This window comes from Stegodyphus dumicola, chromosome 11, assembly GCF_044657685.1.
Source record: "Stegodyphus dumicola isolate Sdum_Otavi_A_Nest chromosome 11, ASM4465768v1".
NCBI lineage: Eukaryota > Metazoa > Arthropoda > Arachnida > Araneae > Eresidae > Stegodyphus > Stegodyphus dumicola.
In genome coordinates, this window is record NC_140778.1 from 164,063,274 (window position 1) to 164,070,470 (window position 7,197).

The following is a 7,197-nucleotide window of genomic DNA, read 5'->3' on the forward strand; positions in this document are numbered from 1 at the left end:
TTGGTAATGGTGAATAGATGTGTTACTGGGGAAAAAACAAATATTGACGGTGTTAAAATGATTCGTATCAAGGTATTTAGCATGGAATATAAAGTAATATGTACGCTTGCGTCCTGAGATATCAACAAAGGTCATCAAACAAAAGTATATATTAATTTAACCATAGTAACTTATGCTACTTTCATTCTCAACATTTTCATACATTTTTCAAAAAGCAGGAGCAGACTAACAACATAGAACCATATACAATACAAGACCACAACCGCATACACCCAAATAAATAAATAAATAAATAAATAAAATAAAATATATATATATATATATATATTTATGTGTGTAAATTACTGAGTATATGTATTAAAAACACAAATTAAAGAGTATTTATTAATTTAACTATCATAATTTATTACAAGATTAATTATTTTACTATCATAATTTATTACTAGTTAAATAATGTTAATATAACACAATGAGGCACACTGTTATTTATATAAGCTCATAGTTCTAAAAATTCATTTAAGGCGGTGAAGAATAAACCATCCCTTACATATGGACATTTAACAGATGGCAAAGAACAGTATGAGAAAAAATCGGTGAGGTATAATATTATTTAAAGGCGAAACTATATTCAAGCGATCTAGAAAGAAAAGAGAATCCAGAAGATCCGAGAGGGAAATAGCGCGATGCCCAAATTATCCCTCTCATCCCCAAATTTTCCCTCTCTCGAGATTCCTTAAGGGCTTTGTAAGTGTTGACAGACGTGAACTGATAACGCTGGCGTCTGTTTCGAGTTGATACACAAAGGAAGCCACAAGCAATGGCAATTTCAAGTATTTTTTAATGCTTTAAACTGATGAAAAATTAAGATTTATTGATTTAAAGGCACGTATTTAAAGAAATTTGATTTAGTTTAGATGAAAGAAAAGTACTTATCTTAAAATTCCAGGCTTTTGGAGTATATCCTTACATTGGCAGGTGTTTTATTCTCGTCAACATCGGAGCCGAAATTCATTGGAATGATATAGGTTTTGTAGGGGAAAAATAAACATTTTTCAAAGAAATTTAATTGATAATCACCAAGAGGAAAGGAAAAATTTTCACTTTTTTACGGAGCGCAGCGATCGTGCTGCCTGCCTCGGTGATCACACAGCCAAAGGTCGATTAGGGACACTCGGGTGATCACCGAGGCAAGCGGCAGCACGGTCGCTGCGCTCCGTAAAAAAGTGAAAATTTTTCCTTTCCTCTTGGTGATTGTCGATTGAATTTCTTTGAAAAATGTTTATTTTTCCCCTACAAAACCTATATCATTCCAATGAATTTCGGCTCCGATGTTGACGAGAATAAAACAGCGGACAATGTAGGGATATACTCCAAAGGCCTGGAATTTTAAGATAAGTACTTTTCTTTCATCTAAACTAAATCAAATTTCTATAAATAAGTGCCTTTAAATCAATAAATCTTAATTTTTCATCAGTTTAAAGCATTAAAAAATACTTGAAATTGCCATTGCTTGTGACTTCCTTTGTGTATCAACTCGAAACAGACGCCAGCGTTATCAGTTCACGTCTGTCAACACTTACAAAGCCCTTAAGGAATCTCGAGAGAGGGAAAATTTGGGGATGAGAGGGATAATTTGGGCATCGCGCTATTTCCCTCTCGGATCTTCTGGATTCTCTTTTCTTTCTAGATCGCTTGAATATAGTTTCGCCTTTAAATAATATTATACCTCACCGATTTTTTCTCATACTGTTCTTTGCCATCTGTTAAATGTCCATATGTAAGGGATGGTTTATTCTTCACCGCCTTAAATGAATTTTTAGAACTATGAGCTTATATAAATAACAGTGTGTCTCATTGTGTTATATTAACATTATTTAACTAGTAATAAATTATGATAGTAAAATAATTAATCTTGTAATAAATTATGATAGTTAAATTAATAAATACTCTTTAATTTGTATTTTTAATACATATACTCAGTTATTTACACACACACATATATATATATATATATATCTTTTTTATTTTATTTATTTATTTATTTATTTATTTATTTTTTTTGGGGTGTATGCGGTTGTGGTCTTGTATTGTATATGGTTCTATGTTGTTAGTCTGCTGCTGCTTTTTGAAAAATGTATGAAAATGTTGAGAATGAAAGTAGCATAAGTTACTTTGGTTAAATTAATATATACTTTTGTTTGATGACCTTTGTTGATATCTCAGGATGCAAGCGTACATATTACTTTATATTCCATGCTAAATACCTTGATACGAATCATTTTAACACCGTCAATATTTGTTTTTTCCCCAGTAACACATCTATTCACCATTACCAAACACACTCACTACACAAACACACCTGTGAGACACTATTTATTGTAAATGAAGACAGTTTCTTCTCCTTTTAACTACACTCATGGACACAATCGTATTTTAGGATATTTTCTACTTCTTTTCCTTTTCTTTCTATAGGCCTTTTTTTTTTTTTTTTTCCCTCTATTATTTTTGGGCCATTTATTTTAAATTTTATTTTGTCCCATCTTCTCTTCCTGGCCTTTTGAACTCGTACAAGATGTACGAAGTTCCTTTTTACTCTCCTCAAATACGAAATTGCCCCTCTTTCTATATACCTTTCCTTCGCACCTATGCTTGATTTTTCGCCCATCGGAGCAGAAAGACTTAGCGGGTGCAAAACAAGACATCTGTCTACTTTGTCTGTCTGTCTGTCTATCGCGCGCGGAAAGGATGTCTCGTGTACAAAGTAAGTGCTAATTTGTTATTAATGCAATTTAATATTATTATTTATATATATTATGATATAAATTAAATTTAATTTCATATATTGTCAGAGGATGCTAACCAGAATAAAGTAAATTCGTAGTTTAAAACGATTACTTAACTTATCCCTTACTTAAGATACTGAGAATTTTTTTTTTTTTTTTTGCTTTTACTGTATGTTTTAAGCGTTTTTAAGTATTTCTAGATTTATAAAAATAGTTTATGTATTTATAAAAGAGTAGGTTTCTTGATTGATTTTATGATAGATATTTCTTTTAGTTTTAAGGCATGAAACTATTTTGTAAAGCTGATTTCTGCAAATCGTATATTTGAAAACATTAAGTAGTTGTATTTAATGTAATTTAAGCAATTTCGTTTATTATTTCTTAAACTTTTGCCCAGCAAAAAATATTATATATATATATATATTTTTTATAATCGCATATTTGAAAATATTAAGCAGTTGTATTTAATGTAATTTAAGCAATTTCGTTTATTATTTCTTAAACTTTTGCCCAGCAAAAAAAATATTATATATATATATATTTTATAATTTGTATTTCTGCTAAGCAGTTATATTTAATGTAATTTAAACAATTTCATTTAATATTTCTTAAACTTGTGCTCAGCAAAAAAATATTATATTTTGTTTTTCTTATTATTTGCAGGTATCCTGATAGATATCTGAAGGAACAGCGATGAGTAGCATTCAGGATGGCACCATAAATTCGGTAAGTTCGTTTTTTCTTGTTCTTTCCAGGTTTGGTAGGTCAGAGTTGTTTTCCCTGTCCGATTTCCCTCGGACAGGGAAAACAATTTTGGCCGCCATCTTGGATTTCAAAAACGCGCCTCGAGGCGCGTTTTTGAAATCCAAGATGGCGGCCAAAAAATAGCCAATGGCCGATTACGGAAAATTTCCCTTCGTAAGAAATTAATACCACTGAAAAAAATATTATTACACTAAAGGAATAAACGAGATTCTCGACCGCGTTGTTCAAGTTTTTGTAATTTTACTTCATAACACATTCGTACATAAACATATTAGACTGAATTATAAACCAGGTATAACTAATTAGGTAATCTTAGAAAAAGAATAAACTAAACCTAGTAAGCAAAAAATATATACATTACATTCTTTTGATACTTTGATACAGAAGTATTTATACAGGGGGTCTACTGCATAGGAGTACTTCCCTGTAAACCTGATGTAATTCCAGAATGGACATGGTGATGAAAAATGCCAGAATAAATCCCATGGAGGGAGCAGTGAGCGGGAGGAAAAAGAAGAAAATAACAGCAATCAGGTGTGTCGCCCTCTGGTGGCGGTGATTACATTACATTCAGAATTCTAAATTTTTATATAAACGTTTCTCGCAAGGCCTGCCGGGAAAAAGATGTCAAACGTTCTTTGGTCAGACGATTGGAAAAGAACGCTAACATGATTAGTTTTGTTTTCAACAACCACATTACCATTTCAATTAAATACCACAAACAGTGATTAAATTTTGAAATAATTAGTTTTAAATAATAATACGGGCAATTTAAGGCGTAATTTATCGGATGCACAATGACAAAATACTACTATTAGATCTGCATTTGGAATAAATATTTTGCACTCTTTCAACTCATTAGACATTACGAACACTGATATTAATTAATCGCAAAGCTTAAACGTTTAAATACTTACTCACTACATATAACAGTGCAAAGTGCATGAGAATAATCTGCATAAAATGAACAAAAAATATTTCAAGTAGTAATTGTAAACATTTTCTTACTTACCTGCGCTATACAACCAACATGCATTCAGCCATGTTTTTTTTTCTGCAACTAGCTTTCAAACACTTATCTCCTGATTGGCTAATTTCCAGTCAGTCACGAGATTCTTCCGCGCGGCTACTGAAACATTATCTGTAATGCTACAAGCAAATCAGCTGTTATCGCTACAGTTTGCTTTCAACCTGTTACCATTACAGGAAATTCTTCTGTAACTTTACAAAACTTTTGCCTGTAAAGAGCGAACTTTTTTTTTACCGTGATGGTAAGGACCTTTAAAAGGTTCTTTATTTAATGCGTACCAAAAATGTTTAATGCATGTTTTTTTTTCTATTATCTCTTTTTCTCATGATTTTTTTTTTTTTTTCAGGAGGTCCCAAGAACTATGCTTATCAGGCGGCAACTAGGAAAACCTGCTGCAAAGTTAGAGGATTTTCCTTGAACTTTCGCAATTCTCAGTTGCTGAATTTTGAAAGTATCAAACGCTTGGTCTGCAGTCTGGACGAAAAAGAAAACATCTTTATTCATAATCCCTCCAAAATCACTCGAGAAGCGAAAAGAAGAAAGGTGATGAATAAACCCGAGACAAAAATTTACAGAATTGTATTAGACAAACGGGTGATTCAAAAAGACTTGAGCACATTGCCGTATGGTTATTAGCATATTGAAGAACTTTTTATGTTAGAACCTTATCTGAAAATAAAATTTTGTATGTGAAAAAAATATGTATATATATGTGCAGAATCATACATTTGTGTCTGTATAAAAAACTTATTTAGAAAAAAAATAAATAGAAGTTTGAATGATAAAATTATGGTGTTTTTCTTATTTGAAAGGATTTCAAGAAATGTAAGTTTTTTTTTAAATATTTTTTAGAAAATAAGGGTTATGATTATGTATATATATTACTTTAATCAGAAAAAAATGATTTTATATATTAACTTTATCAAAGAAAAACATAACACAAATAATCAGCCATTACTTTTATTCACATTTCATTACAATTTCAGCCATAGTTTCGAAGAGGATTTTCTTTTAGGTCTAGCTAGCATACATAGTTTTTACATTAATTAAATGTTTGTTTTTCACAAAGTCTTGAGGAACGTTATTAATATTTTAAAGCAAAATTTTCTCTTATAATATTTTGCATTAATAATTCATTTCAAGTCTCTTGCTCAGTTTTAGATATATTTAAAAATTATTAAATAAATTTAAATTCAAATTAGAAGAATAAATTGTATAAATATTCTTAACATTTCTTATTTTTCCATAGTAACCACAGATGGAAGACCTGAGACTATCTGTGGAAAATAAGCAAGTTTCAGGTTATCACACCTTCACGCACTTTCACTGGTATATACGTATATACGATTGCTTGCTAGGATAAAAGGAATATTTTCTCACTAAAACAATATGATTTGCGATAGTTCCCAAGATAGTTTACTTTTTTTAATAAAATATCTTTTTAACTTAGAAAATTTCTTATTTTATTTGCAACTTCGGGTATTTTTGATCCAGAGTTTATTTGACGCTACGGATGTAAATAATATTTCACAATTTACTTGATATAATGATAGAACTAATTAACTAAACGTGAAGCAAAACCTTGTTTATTTGATAATCATAATTACAGACTTCTAAGTTTTTGTCATGTAATTTTCCGCTTTTGTGTATAGCCATGAGTAAGGAAAGCCGCGAGTTTATTAATTGTGCCATAATGATATTGTTTTCTTTAAAATCTAAGAAAATATCAGTATATTTTACTATTCCACTACTTATTTTCGGGGGGGGGCTAAGAGCAAATAAACAGGTGCTCTTAGAAATTCCTGCATTGAAAAATTATAAGAGCATTAATGAAAAAAAGACATCGGATTTTGACAGTTTGATTCTTATGATTTTATTAATCTCTATAGCTTTACTTCTTTCTCTTTCTATACATATAGAAAGAATTAAACAGTGACTCTAGTCAAATGCTCATGATGATTACTTATTTTTTTAAATTTTATTTAATGTGACTGTGGCAAAGCACTCGAAGGTTACCTGCCTAAGGGTAGAGATGTCTTTGTGGAGGAATTGCTGAGGGAAACTGTCTCATATATATGTTACACATGGGGAAAACAAAGAAAACGCCTACGCAGTGAGCTCGTTCGCCGAAACTCGAATTCTCAGCCGAATTACCAGTGTTCAGAGACTTTATTGCTCGTTCGCTGATGGGCCAACGCTCTTGATGCGTTTTATTGAATATAAGTTTTGTATGTGCAGTAGGAAAATTTAAAATATTTTTTTCAAAATATTATAGTTAAATAGAGGCAATGCATAGTTTTACTAAACATTTTCTATCAGTATTACTTTCAGTGTAGTTACCTAATGCAGAAACATATAGTTTTATACATATTTATATTTATAATTTGGTTTTCGATATAATGATTTAAGATTTCTCAGAAATCTATACTGTCTGAAATTTTATTTTTCAGTATAATAATATGCAGTTATTTTTAAAGGGTGTAAGGGGTGAAAGTTTTGAAATATGAAAAGAAAAAAAAATATGTTTGCGCTCAAAAAAATGCAAATGGTAACGAATTTTAAAATAAAATTGTGTAGAACTGATCATGATTAGATTCATCTTCTTTCAGTTAGGTTTTT

At 30.4% G+C, this 7,197-nt stretch overlaps 1 long non-coding RNA gene across 1 annotated transcript; it reads left to right on the forward strand.

Annotated features, from left to right (window-relative positions):
• Positions 1 to 2,433: 2,433 nt before the first annotated feature.
• On the forward strand, positions 2,434 to 5,351 carry LOC146994507 (uncharacterized). Its single transcript, XR_015043878.1, has 3 exons — positions 2,434 to 2,761; positions 3,447 to 3,509; positions 4,925 to 5,351. It is a non-coding gene; the product is annotated as an uncharacterized LOC146994507 (long non-coding RNA).
• The last annotated feature ends 1,846 nt before the right edge of the window (positions 5,352 to 7,197 follow it).